The following is a 15,315-nucleotide window of genomic DNA, read 5'->3' as shown; positions in this document are numbered from 1 at the left end:
GCGCTCAGGGACCCGGCGGGGAGCGAGGGGCGGGGAGGGAGCCCGTGCGCCGCTGAAAGCGCTGCGAGGTTGGAGTCCTTCCCATTCATTACCTTGGTGGAAAGTCGATGAACTAAGGCAGAGGTCAGCTAATTATGTAGAGGATCGGGAAATAAGCGGTTCATTGCCCAGAAGGTGGAATAATGCTGCTGTCGTGGTCCGGAGAGGGACAGAGATTTAAAAAATAAATAAATAAATAAAAATTCCTTTATGGTGTAAATGCTCAAGAATTACAGTCCTATAACACTTAGTTTCTGAAGTGATGGGAAGCTGCTTCGGTGTCCTTTAAACAGTGCTGTTACAGTTTTTCTTTTTGCATATCTACTTAGACGAACCTACACATAAATACATGTGAAATAGACATGAGTATGCTCAGCGTTGCTTTAAAAGAAAGCTAAGCACCAGACTGTGTTTTAGGGATTTAAAACCAAAGCCTCCCTTTGTCTCCGAGGGAGGGGAAAAAAAGATAAAGAAAAACCCGTGTTGGGCTTCTGATTAGATTATACAGCTTCATTCCTCTTCATTTTCTCATCTCGCCTTGCTTCATTTGCACGATCATGCGATGTCATTTACAAGATTTGCAAAGTGAAAACCAGATCTCCTGTTTAACCTTTGCATCTCTGGGCGAGGTGACCCAGTTGCAGGCACGAAGTAGTTAGGATTCAGTGGGTTGGGTTGTTAGGTTTTTTTCAGTGATTAACAGTGCCAACGTTGGAGGATGTGATTGCATTGTTCACCTGAAAATTTCCTTTGTGTGCTGAAGATTCCCTCAGTGGTAAACTGCCAAAAAGGCAGAATGTACAGAAATGACTCTTCTGGAGCATTTTGTTAATTAAAAAAGAAGTTAGATGTCTGGGCTAATCCAAAAGAGAGAGGGACAGAAATTCAGGCCACCACTCTCCGCTGTAGTGTGTTCAGGCAGCACAAGACTGAGAATGCTGCATGCTTTGTATTGGATGTGCTTAAAGGGGAAAATTAGAGATGTATGTGTGCACATATTCATATATACTTACTGTTCTTTGGAGTTTTGTACATCTGGGGATATCGTTTTGTGGCTTGCTGGTAATTTGAGGGGAGGCTAAAACAATGAGGGGAAAAGAAATGTAATCATATAAGTGCCAGCCATAATTCTCTAGAATGCATTTTAAAATCACACCTTTTGCCAATTTTTAAAAACGTTACCTTGGACCCAGTCAAAGGATAATGGTGCAGAAAGACAACTCTTGGAGGAAATGAGTCTTGTTAAGGGAAATGAAAGATGAAGTGGTGGAGCTGACATGTAAGGACTTCATAGGGAAGCCCAGGAGCCTCTCCAGAAGTTAAGTAGCTGATTTTACAAAATGAAAGATGTTACATGTCATAAGAAGGCATTTCGGAGCATTTACCTGATAACTCTAAGCGTCCTTGATTTTCTGTGCTTATCAGAAGCTCTACAATTGGATGGCATTTTAAAATATCTAATTTCTTCCATTATTAATTCTTCAGAGAGGTGTTCCCATTTTCTTCTGTGAGCTTGGCAGGAACATTTGTCTTTATGGCTGAGCAGGGTTGGACGCAGCTCCTGTAGAGTCCATCGCCACATTTCTGAGCATCAGTCGGAGAGCACTGAGTGAAGGGCTGCTTATTCCTCACCCTGACATCAGAGGGCACTTCTGCAGAGTCTCAGCCCATGCTGGTTTAGCATGAGCTTGTTGTATCCTGACTTGTATCCTTCAGCACCCCTGGCTTCAGCATTAGCTCCATTTAGCATTAGCTTCATTCAGTTCGAAGTTTTTCCATTCCAGTCTAGCACGAACGCACATAAAGGTTGCAGTCTTTGCCGTGACCTCCTGCCTGCCTTTTTGTTGCTTTGCCAGTTTTCTGCAGCGTGGTACCTGTTACAAGTTGAGAAGGTCTTCTAGGGTAGGTCAATTAGTCAATCCCCTGAAAACATCGCACTCTAATGTTGTGAGTCAGAGGTGTTGAAAGAAGGAGAAACGATCACTTTTCCCAGCCATTCAATAAATGTCACCACAGTGCTCAGGCATCCACACCTTCCTCCTCTACCCCTGGCACCAGCTAGCACTACCACCCCCATCTGCTCAGCTTTGCTTTGCTTTTCTATTCTTTCCATTTTCCTTCAGCCAACCTCTTCTAGCTAATAGTATAAGCAAAGCCAGAAACCTGGTGTGGCTGGATTTTTGCCACTTCTTTTGACAAACCAAACCACAGTCTTGCTGCTAACACTCTCTTCAGGTAAATTTGCTGGGGATTTGCTTAGTAGCATGATCTCACGTGGTTTTAGCTGTCAGTGTTGTTCCTCAGAGAGACAAACAGAATACTAACCAAGTAATTAGCTCATCCTATTACATAAAAAGTAGTTCACCACATAGTTTTTTTTAATATTTAAAAGTAAAGTTAAACATTCTTTCAAGTTAGGTTTTTTTGCTTTTGTTTTTTTTTATTTTTTGTTTAGCCTTCTGACTCTCATTAAACTTGGAAAGGTGACAGATGGCTGAAGGAATCAAGAGTTTAACCACAGGAAGAAATAGGAAAATAACTCTCTCTGTGTTGTGGCAATATGCAGAGAAATGCAGAGAAGTAAGAAAGAGAATAACATTCACAAATGTAAGTCCTGGGCTGCTCAGTTCTTACCAGGAGTCTCTGCAGCACGCAGGGCATTTGGTGACCTATGTTCCTGTCTTCTTGGTCCATTTAAGAGTTAGGTTATTGCTTTTGTTGTAGCTTATGTGGAGTGAAAATTGCACGTTGAATGAGGAAAAACGTTTAAGTGTAGCTGTACCGGTAGCTGTCGTCATCCTCATTCACCTTCCTTTCTACAGATGCCTCTTTGGTCTCTAGTCAGTTGGGCCTTTTGTTGTCCTCCAACTCCTTGTTCAGTCAGTAAATGACAAGTATGAATGGCTATTTATTCTGGCTGTTTCTTCTCTGTGTGTCTCAGGTTGTTGTGCAGGTGGTTTTCTGAAAGTTGATTCTATTTATTTATATATGTATATATATTTGCCAGAGCAGGAGCCAGGAGGTGACTAATGAAATGTGCATGTCGGTTTGTGCTTGTGCTTGGAAAGAAAAGGCAAAAATGAGGAGGGAATAGGATCTGTGGGCTCACAGCAGAACAGATTCAGCTGATATATATGTATAGGGGTGATGCATCAAAGGACTTGGGTTAACATGGGACCACAGCGGGGCAGTTGTTAATAAAGCAGGAGTTTGGTGCTGGGATGCACCTGGGACCTTTGTGGTGGAAAGATTTTAAGCAACTGAGCAGAGGAAGTAAAGAAGTGTTTCAGCAGCAAAGTTCCTGAGCAGGAGGAAGGGTCTGTGGAAAATGCGGGCTTAGGGAAAAAGAGTTAGCTGTGAGGTTTCAGAGGTGACAGCTGATGCTGAGCACAGGAATTGTGTGCTACCATTGCACGTATCCTCGCAAAGTGTTTTCTACCCAGAACCTGATGAGAAAGCAAGAATAAACACACAGACCTCCCACTTTTAAGCTAAGCCGCTTTCTTCCAGTCTCTGCTTTGTCATTACTGTTGAAGTTGGTGTGCACTACATATATCCAAACTATGTCCACTTAGAGACACTTCTGTAACAGTCACCAGCTCAGCCTTACTGGCATGGCAGATAGTGAGCTGGATCAGGCAGCCCTTGTTCAGTGAAGATGCTCACTGAACTCCCCAGGAGCTTTCAGGAAGAATAGCAAGGTCAGAATTGCAACAACACTGCAGTAAAATCATTTGTGCTAGTCTAATGAAGAATACAATCAAAGCAACTTTGAAAAATCTGCCTAGGAAGTATAGGTAGCATTTTATCTGTGTAAGAAAATGGTAAAGACTTACTAACAGGAAAATATGCTTTTATAGCCTTTTTATTTTTTTTTTCATAGACTGGAATTGCTATGTCTGCCTGTAATTATAATAAAACAAATATTTTAAGGATGAGTGTAAATGAAATGTCATTTCCCAGTTAGAATATGCTTATCATGTTGCAGAAAAGGGTTATGTTTTGATTAAGACACCAAATGTAAATGTTTCCAGATGTTCAAGTATTGTTGCACAACGTAGTATTAGAGGTAGAAGTGAAAAAGTCTCATCATTGTGTTTTAATTGCTTTTTTAAAAGAGATCTTTCTCTTAATTGTTTTTTTTTTTTTCTTTTTTAAATGTGTTTGTATATCAGAAGCTTCTTATTTTATATCCTCTTTTCATTCGCAAGTTTCCAAATACCTCCTGGTTCTCCTACTCTGAATACTTCTTATACATAAATGAGGCATTTCCGTATTTTAAGACTGCAAAGCATAGCAGCTTTCTCCACATTTTTAAATTACATAAATTTTATATCTCCTTTCAAAATTTTCAATATACTCCCATCAGTTATTATCCTCATCAGCTGCCAAAGTATTAACATCAGTTGGAATAAAATGAATAACAAAGCAATTTCAGTCAGCATAGTGGTTAATTGGCAGTGCAGTTAGATATGCAAAATAGGAAGTGTGGTTTCTATATTATTATTTCTGTCAGTATGGCTTGTCAAAGAGGCATACAGTCTTGAGCAGTATTGCAGACAGTCTGGAGCACTATAATCAAAAGTGGAATGCTGCTCATGGATTTCTGATAAGCATCTTTATACAAGCCCTGCTGCCTTCGTACATGCAGAGCTATTGATTGACTGGGGTGCCTTTACAAGAGCTAAACAAATAACAACACTGTTGTCACTTATCAGTGATGCCACTTTTGCCACAGCCTGTGGTAACCATGTTTTTCCAGATTTAAGCATGTTTCATTGTCTTTTAATCAAATACTGTTTGAAATAAGTTATCAGAAGAAATTAATTTAGCATTCAATAGAGTGTACTTCCCACTGTTTCTAATTTTCAAAGATGGATTTTCACTGATAGCTAGAAGTTTTCTTGGCTTGAAGGGAGATTTCTGTCTCTTCATTTCAATCTGAGAAGAACTCTCTAGACTGAACTCTAACTGTCTGAACTCAGTGCCCAGCATGAATAAGGGCAAACAATTCTGAATTCCTAATATCTTGTCAGTTTTCTCACACAGAGGATCATTACATCTAACCATAGGATGCTTGATCATTTTATTTTCAACAGAACCCATAGGTCAGTTTATTGGAGCCCATTTTGTTGTCTTTTCCTTGGTCAAAGCTTGCAATAGCCCGTAACCTCTTCAAACAATCAACATGACATTTCTGACCTCCTTCCTCTCTTTTCCCAATATCAGTTAATTTATCTCCTTGTTATTAAGTTTAATGTCCTCAGGTCTGCCACAATATCTGTAGCAATGTTTTTCTAAAATAACGACTTCCATTCAAGTTTGTAAATACAGTGTAGGCAGAGCTGATAGATCTTGCTGTGATAATAAGTTGACTTGTGAATGTAGCTGTGATTATAAGTGGAATGAAACAATCTGATTTGATGAAAGAAGTGTATTATAAATAACGGCACAGCTCTATAAAGTTAGAAGCAACTGACATAAAGAAGAGAGGCCATCTATTTATCATTCAGACATTTCTTTTTCTTTCCTAATAGCAAAATGGATGGCAGAAAGTGATCTGCCTTCCTCTTTCTTGTAATTTTATATATACGTTTGTGTTCAAGCATGTGCACTACACACACATACATCACATTTTCTTTTAATGAGAAAATGATCTGCAGTGTTAAGATGAAAAGCAAAAATTTCTGTAACAATTGAAAATGTTGGACAACAGTCAGTGACAGTATACTTCAACCATAAATGTAATTGGTCAGAACACCTAGTTATTTTCTCCCTCCTTAGTTTACAGGGGAAAAATAAGCCTATAAAAATAAACTGAGAAAGCAGAAGGGAAGTAATGCAGCTGTGAAGCTGGGATAAGCTGGTAGGAGAATGCCATGCATAGGAGCAGTCACTGTCTCTACTATGGATCCATCATCAGTGAATCACCATAGAAAACTGCAGTTCTGTATTTTCATAAGCACTAAATTGGCCAAGTAGCCTGGATGACTGGTGTGATTGGCTTGTGCATTCTAGACAGGGTAAGGAGAAATGTACTGATATAGTGGATGTGTGGCATCTGTAATCTTGAATGTCAGCAGGCAAGACAAGAGTTGAAGTTGAGACAGGTTCTCCCTGCTGAGGTGTGGAATGTGCGTACTTTATTTGTTTCACATATTTCAACTTTAAATGGCACAATGATGTATTTTCCACTTAAATACATAAATGTGTGTTTTCCTGGAGGGCTTGCTGCTCAAACATGGAAACATCAAGGACTTAGCAATTAAAGATTTGCCAAGATCATTCTGTTTTGGGATCTTAGTGGGGGATGCGCTTAGACACCTACTCAGAAATGACATAAGTGATAACTCTTTCTTTAGCCATACAACTTCTTCTAAGAAAAACAAAGACAAAAAAAAAAACAAAAAGGTCAACGTATATCTAAAGCAAGTTAATTACATTCCAGATGAGTTCTTTTACGCCTGCGTATCTGCAACTGTGGGCATTGTTTACTTCATTGCTTCTGCTTAAAACGAAGAGCAGAGAATGACTAGACTTGGAGAAACTGAAAAAAAAATCAAAGAAATCATATCTACCCTGAAGAGATGTCAGCTGTAGTCTTAATCCATGTTTGCATTGCTGAATCTCTGGAGCTGGCTGACTTCCTCAGTCAGCTCTAGAGAGCCCTGAGAGGCAAGTGAAAAGGAAGTGAGGAGAAATGGTCATGGGCTTGGCTTCTCAACAGTGACCAATGGAGATGAGAAGTTTTGAAAGAATTAAGGGCCAAATAAGATACTGTTTCTAACTGTTGGCCTTGTCCTGATTGGTTCTCATTGAGGTCTAGCACATAATTTCCACTGTATGACCTGATCTCTTGTGCCTCTGTCAAATCTGGTGTCTGTTGTACACACTGCACTTCTGATGTGGTCATCCACACCAAAAAATGTTCTTTTAAGCCTTGGATGAAGTACTGAATATAATTATGCAAACACATGCATTTTTAAAATTGGTTTAATGCTGCCAGAGGATGTATTCACTTTATTTCACATGATAAGAGTTATGAGTGAGCTTTCAGTGAATATAATGAATTGCCACATTTACTGAAAACATATGAGCATGAATTAAATCATACTGTTATTTTGGGTTTGGATATGCAGTGCCCACAGAGAGGGGTTTAGGAATTGTGACAAAATAACAGATGTGAGATTAGCCCCTTTGGCTGTGTCTAAATGAATGCATCCTAAAATCTTGGTGTCCCAGTTGGTCAGAGCACACTGCAGCTCTTATCTAGGGCTCGTTCTTCCTCCCATCCTCTTCTCAGGGTAGTTTGTGCTTGCATTTTGCTTTGCCGTGGGTTTTATATCCATCTGAGGCATGTACCCCAACCTCGGCATCCAGAGCAGCTCTTAAATACCACTACTGAGAATTCGGTAAAATTAGAAACACTGCGAATCTTCATCTTTGAAAATAAAATGTTAAATCAAGCAAGGTTAAAGAAAACATTATAAAGACAAAGGGAGTAAAAGAGAAATCTGCCATTGTTTTATTGCTTGGAAATTTAGCTTTATAAAATTTCAGGTGTGTGAATTCCCACTGCATGTCCTTTCTAAAAGACGACTTTCTTCTAGTAACGTGGTTTAGAAACACACACAACATGCTTTTGTTACAGATTGTTGGTGATAAGGTGCTGTGTATGAGGTTATGTAGGTCAAACACTCACTTCATCTGTGTTGCCTTCTTGTGAGAGAAAACCAGGTTTTCATCTAATACTGAAGTCAGAACTTTTTTTTTGGTAATGGTAATTTTTGAACTTTATTAGAAATCTTACATTAGCTTGTAAAGTCTGTCTTCATCACTCAGCACAACGTGACAGCTTTGGCTGATGTCTGACAGGAATATAGTAAAATGTACTGTATTGCATTTAGAGGGAGAAGTTCATAGAGAAAGAATAGTAACAATATTTTGCAACAATAACAAACACTTTTTGTGAAATGCTTGAATGGGTTGATGCACAATACATTGTTAAGCACTGTAGTTAAGCATGCAGATAAGAGGAATTGTTGGTCCTTTGAGAGCAGTTGCGGACTAAATATCTAGCTTGGACACTTAAATTTCAGTTTGCAGTTGGTTATGATTTCATAGGTTGCGTGATTAGCTAAATGAAAATGCAGATTAGACATAAGTATCCAACCTAAAAAAATAAAGAACCTGAGGTCAGCAAAGGTAAGTAATTAAATGTGTTGAAAACATGATACACCTGTCAGATATCTGTAGATGTGGGCACTTTAGGTATGGAGGCAGTTACTAGCGCTGATAAAAATTGCAAGTGACTCAACTCAGGACCATTCAGATCCTTGTGCTCATTGTACTTGTAGTATAAAATTCACTGGATGGGGGGCTTATGCCTTAGCCTTGAAGAAGGTTTCTGTGTAGTCAGTGTCTCAAGTAGGTTTGACTGGCCCTTGGGCTAGGGACAGATGTCACCATTTCATCACAAGGTCACTGCTGCAGGAGTGGGAAGGGCTCATCCCAGGCTGTTGGAGTGTGAGTAAATTCATGTCCGGAATTTGCAAATATTTTGTTTCTTCAAGGTCTTCAAGTTGTTCTCTGCTGGTTATTTGATAATCACTCACCTCTCTTTGTTTTCTGTTTTCCAAATAGTTTGAATTGGGAAAAAAAAAAAACTGAAAAAGAATTATATGTGATGTAGGAGTATGTTTACATATGCAAATAGTATATGATGTTAGTTTTGTCTTCTGTAGTTGTCAATTAATTGCCAAAATATCATTTAGAAAAAAGGAAAATGGGGGGAAAGGGGAATCATTATTTCTCAATCATACTTAATTTAAATTTCATGTCTAAGCAGTTGAGTGTTCCTGAAATAACCCTGTAGCATCAGAACAGTGGGCCCATGTCCTGCAGAGTACGGGATGCTGCAGTGGATCTTAACAATCTGCAATAGTAATTCCTGTTTTTCAGAGAGGAGCTAAGGCGTGCTAAATCAGCTACATTTGCGTTCCCTCTTGAATGATTCAAAGATATCAAGTAATGGTCAGATTGGTCTGAAAATTCCCTGTGTGTCTCTTGTGCGCCTGCCCGTGATACAAGAGACTTATCTGGGGCATGGCCAGCGTGTGTAACACTGTGTTGTCAGTTGGCATAGCTTAAAGCAGGCTCCATGCTGGCTCAGCGTATGCCATGACTCACTCATCCCTTCATAAGCAATTCATTGGCTGATGCTTTTCCCACAGCTGGGTGTCAAACAAGAACCAAGTGCAGCAGAGGTTAAGGACTTTTCTGTTCAGCCCTTGCTTGTGCTTGTTAATGAATAGCCATCCAGCTTTTTTCTGGAGCGTCTAGCTTTATCTACCCAAATGTGACAAGGCTCCAATCACTAGTTACATCACACAGCAGCTTGAAGTGGGGAGAGGAATTGAACAAAGACTTGTTGAGTTCCATACTGTTGTTTCTTTCTGATGTGTTGTAGTTCCATACTGTTGTTTCTTTCTATTGTGTTGTGCTAATGCTAAAGCATGGTGCCATTAAAACAGTGTACTGGTTACTGAACAAATGCTGTTTTTCCTTCCTTCATGCTGTTCTTTCTTCCTTCAGTGGTCATTCTGTAGGACTAATGGAACTGATTCGGAGGCAGAGGGGCGAAGTGAGATGTAAGGAATTAGGGAAGAAAAAGAACAGGAAAATGGATCAAGCAGGCAGAGCATACCCCTAAAAAATAAACAAACACAAACCAGAAATAAATAAATATTTTACCAGTGATTATCTGTTTTATTTATTTAATTGTTTGTTATAGGGAATGCTTTCTCAGTTGTGTTTTTTTTTTTTTTTTTATTTTTTTGTGCTGCTGCAATTACTGTAAATACAGGAAAGACATAAAGTACCAATCTTTGACCAATCTTTGCATATTCTGATGCACTAAGCTTAGAGCTCCCATGCCTTCCCAGATGAGACTTGCCTGTCTTTTCATGTCCGTCAAATCTTTCCAAATTTTCCATCACTGCTTACATTTTTGGGGCCATATGGGGGGTGGTTCCCTTAAATATTGTTCACTACTGTCTTGAAATTCCAATTGCTTGCGGTATGTGATGTCTATTAAGTGAGAAGGGCAGTCATAATGCATTGTAGATTTGAACTGGTGAATTCACATCATGTCATTTTGTTTTACAGATACTGCTTGCCATTTAAATGTATCCTCTACATATAATTGCTCTGGATGTTTGAATGCTGGAGTCAGTAGGCTAGAGATTTTTTTTCTGCTCCTTAAACAAATCTGAGTGGAGTGAGCATAGCCTTTAGTGAAAGCATGTCTAGCCATGTTTGAAGGGATTAGTTACTTTCCTGTATTACTTTCGGACTATTAGAATAATTAGCAGTTCATCAGAGTGTTTTCATGAGCCATGATTTGTGAGAATGACTGAGACAATGCATTCCAGTGTGTTGTGAATCTGTGGGATTTATGTAATGTAATGCCAATAGATGTGAAGAACCAAGAGACACAGAGGGAAGGTCAGCAGTAACTTTTTTTCATAATTCTCTGGTGCTTCTTTTGTTGTTTTAATGATGCTTCATAATGTTTGTGCTTTATTTCTTTTCTTACCATATGCTATAATCTGTAACGTTATTTGTTTGGATTATGCTGTTTCGAAATGTCAGTCAGAGGTTGTGTGCCCATTGTGCTAACTAAGCAGATGGATTGCCTAGAAAAAGACAAGAAAGCTGAGGAAATAATCGTTCTCTACTGCTGACAGTACTCTCCAGGGTAGATTTCAAAATAGCTCAAGAGCTGTGTAAAATTAATAAGCTGTTTCTCCTATACCGAAATCCTCTTTCGCATTGCATTGGCAGGAAGGATGTCTGTAGAGAGGAGAGGCTTCAGAGGAAATATATGAGAGGGTGGGATTGAGGACTGTGTCCGAAAATCTAGATTTTCCTGTGAGTCCAGCAGACAACGAGAACCTTCTAACAGCATGCATAAAAGCAGTGTGTGTGGAATGCATCCACTACAAAATCTTGTGTCAGTGAAGTCCACTTAATCCCTCAGAGCAAGGCTTATTAGGCATAAAATTTGAATCACATTTGTTTCTTTAGCATCTTTGTAATTTTCTTCAATGATAGCAAGAACACACAAGAAATGAGGGAGCATTACTCTTAGCTGATCGAGACTTTCTCCTGCTAAGGTATTTTAGTAGCTTTCTTGAGGTAGTAGGTCAATTTATATTTTGTGATGTGGAGGCACGTTCCCTTGGACTCCAGGTTTGCAGAGTGGCTTGAAGTGTTGGATTTTGTTATGGCATTTTAAAAATGTATTTTTTTCCATACACTATATGTACAGTGCATATATGCAGTAGAAAAACTAAAAATAAAGATGTAACATTGAATTGTAATTGGAAGGAAAAAAATCATTACCCTGTCATGGAGAAAATTCTGAAATAATAAATACTGCTGGCACATTTGCTGCTATCATAAATATTTATTCAGCACATGTCCATAGGCTCAATTTATTACATCATATTCACTTAAGTGTGCTTATGAAATGACCCTTCTGCACACACACATTTCATCAAATTTTAGATTCCTGATTAATGGCACAGACATTTTTTGCTATATGGCATAATCTGTCATGCATCTAATCCAATTTTCAAATAAAGGTATTCTTAGATCTTCATATAACAAAGCTATTCTTCTTGCTACTGTTATACCTCTTTTGCTTATTTTCTTATAGAATGGATTAAGATTTTATAGTGATATATTTGCTAATAAACACAGCTGGAGGGCAGCTTCTTCCATTATCTTAGAAATACCTTTGCTACTTGTTCATCAGAACCCATTAAATATTCTTGGACAGTCATTTAGCAATATATAAAATGTTTCTTGCCTTTGATTTCAGCAGAGACATCAATCCAAATGTTCTGGGCTATATTGCATAATTGTCAAGGAGTTAAATATGTGCAATGAAGATGTAATACTTAAAATTTACTGGTGTATGTCTAATGTTTATAGATAACCCTTTTAAAGAAGTTGGGATGTATTGCCGTGTTGAGCCATTCTGTCTTAATTCTCAATCAATGTTGCATTGTCTCTGTGTTTTCTTTTGCATTTAGTCAGCCAAAGACCGTGTAGAGCATTTACTTTGCAGTCTCGCAATTTTCATCATGTGATCATATGTATTAAATTCTGGTTAGGGTAAAACAGGTCACAGTTTCTCAGTAAATTCATCCCTTACTAGTTGTATCCTCAGTAATAGAAAGGAAGTTTCTAGGAGATTTGGAAGGATAGGACTCTCCAGTCCTCTGCTATTCTTTTCATTTCAGACTTTTGTTTTCCAGTATTGTCATTGCTAACACTTGGCATTGCCAATTCAAAGTGTTGTGTTTTGACCAATGAACTTGATTTAGTTTTAATGTGGATATGTACTACTATCATAATCAATACAGAATCTCTCACATAGTCCAATGGATTATCCATTGATGAATTTAAAACAATTTATTGGATACGTAATGTTCATCACAGAAGTAAAGCTATGCGGGTGAATGCAGCATATAAATGTAGGTGCTGATCAAATACAGATCATCAACATCTAAAAATCTAGATCCAGTGTGTTACATGAGCATAAAACAATCAAATGGTAACTCACTTTAAGAAAAGAAGAAAATGAGATTCTGAGCTATGGGCAAATGCATGTAATCTGAATGCCCTTAATCATGTAAAAAAGAAAAGCCTCTGGCCACCTCCTAGGGAAGTAATATGCACAAGAAATTTCTTTCTGACGTGATTACCCAGATACTCTGAAAATAAGAAAATGATGCATGAATTAACCTCAACACTGTGTGAGGTTTCCACACACTGTGTGTGAAGCAGTGGCTGAATGAACCAGTTCCTCATCCAACTCATGATGGTCTCAGCTGTGTCTTAGCTATGAGGTATATCTATATCAGTAGGTACAGAGGTATGCTGTCTATTGTGGTCTGGCACTACTAGCCAGGAACATCTAGGTCCAATCCTCTTCTAATATAGATGATTGGAAGCTGTATTTTGCAGCTTTTTTTATGGACATCCTTTCCAGGGAGATTGCCATTCAGCGTGATGCCTAAATTGCTTTTTACAGCATTTGTGCTGACAGATTCGTTGAAGGGTCAGGATGCTACAAATGTCTGAGTTATTTAATCACAGGTGTGGTTGAAACCATTGGATAAAATCTGATCTCCATTGTCTCAAACGTTGTCACAAATCACAGCTGTGATTTAAGCCAGCCAGATCTCAGCACCACGCAGCCACTTGCTCACCCTCCCCAGGTGGTATCAGACTGGAAGGTAAAATTGCATGAACATGTGGGTTGAGATGAAGACAGTTTGCTGGCTAAAGCATAAACTGCACGTGCAGCAAAGCGAAACAAGGAATTCATTGACTGCTTCCCATCAGTAGGCAGGCGTTCTGCTGCTTACAGGAAAGTAGGGCTCATCATGTGTAATGCTATCTTGGAAAGACAAATCTCCACTCTCCAGAGCTCCAGACATCTCTCCCTTCCTTCTTATTTCCCTCCCAGTGTTACTGCTCAGCACCTCATGGTATGGGACATCTCTTTAGCCAGTCTGGGTCAGCTGCTTCTGTTGCTCCCAGCTCCTAGTGCCCCCAGCCCCTTGCTGGCAGGGCAGTAGGAGAAGTTGAAATATGCTTGGCTCTATGTAGCTGGATGAAAAACTTAACATGAACCAGCAGTGTGCGCTTGCAGCTGGGAAAGCAAATGGTATCCTGTGCTCCATCTTAAGAGAGGTGACCAGCAGGGACAGGGAGGCGATTATCCCTCACTACTCTGCTCTTCTGAGGCCCCATGTGGAGCTGTGTCCAGGTCTGGAGCCCCCAGTACAAGAAAGACAGGGAGCTGTTGGAGAGGGTCCAGAGCAGAGCCACAAAGATTATCAGAGGACTGGAGCACCTCCCCTACAAAGACGGGCTGAGGGAGCTGGGCTTGTTCAGCCTGGAGAAAAGAAGGCTGCGGGGTGACCTCATTGCAGCCTTTCAGTACCTAAAGGGAGCCTACAAACAGGAGGGGAATCAACTCTTTGAAAGGGTAGATAACAGCAGGACAAGGGGAAATAGCTTTAAGTTGAGGGAGGGAAGATTATGTTGGATGTCAGGGGGAAGTTCTTTACTATGAGGTGGTGAAGTGCTGGAACAGGCTGCCCAAAGAGGCTGTGGATGCCCCGTCTCTGGAGGTGTTCAAGGCCAGATTGGATGGGGGCAACCTGGTCTAGTATTAAATGGAGAGGTTGGTGGCCCTGCCTGTGTCACGGGGGCTGGAGATTCATGATCCTTGAGGTCCCTTCCAATCCAGGCCATTCTATGATTTTGTAACTAAAATATTGGTGTGCCATTGCTGGTTTCATCAAAAGTCCAAAGCACAGCATCATAAAAGCCCATGTAAAGAAAACTATCACAGGCCAAACCACGACATTCTGAAGCTATGAGAACAATGACTGGTGTGTCAGTGAGCTAATGTTCTGCTTTCAGCTTGATTGGGATACCCAGCTGGGAGTTACAGTGGGAAGCTAATGTGTCACAAATGGCATGGAAGTTGCTTTTTAAGAAAGCAAAGAGCCTTCACTACAGCTAAACTGCTGCTTATTTTATGTTCTTGTGAATCGTTAGTGAATAAAAGATGTATATGGTTGCCAAGATAGTCTGATGAATTATCCATGAAATGAAAGGTACACGCCCTGAAATCTTATCCGGCTATTTTAGCAATTTAAGAGAGATCATTTTATATGCTGGGTATTTCTTAAATGTTCAATTAAGTTGAGGACTCTCTATATAAATGCTAATTTAATTAAAATGTCTTTGTATCTTAAATATAAATGAAAACAACGGGGTAGAAGCCTTGCTAAAAGTTTGTATGGATCTCTACTCATGCATAATTTTTCTTATCTTCTGCAACATCATCTTTCTTTTTTTCTTTAAATGAGCAATAGGCAAGAACATTTCCTGTCTTTTTTCTTTTAAGATTTCTTGTAACAGAATATTTTTGACAGGCCACTTTTGCTTTCAGAATTAAAATTCCCACCCGCAAATGGGTTATAAGAATAATAAAATGCTGTTTTTGAACTTCATAGGCATGACGGTGATACTAGTTGGCATTTAGCTGTCCCATATACTAGTTCATGCATGTGAAACAAAATGATTATACTCGCAGTTTTTGGCCATTTACCCAGTTCCTAGCAGGGAAAATTACTTTAAATGAAAAAGATTTATAGATTGTTTTCTTTCTTTTTTTTTTCTTTC

This window comes from Meleagris gallopavo, chromosome 2 (genome assembly GCF_000146605.3).
Source record: "Meleagris gallopavo isolate NT-WF06-2002-E0010 breed Aviagen turkey brand Nicholas breeding stock chromosome 2, Turkey_5.1, whole genome shotgun sequence".
Classification (NCBI taxonomy): Eukaryota; Metazoa; Chordata; class Aves; order Galliformes; family Phasianidae; genus Meleagris; species Meleagris gallopavo.
Note: the sequence above shows the minus strand (reverse complement) of the source record.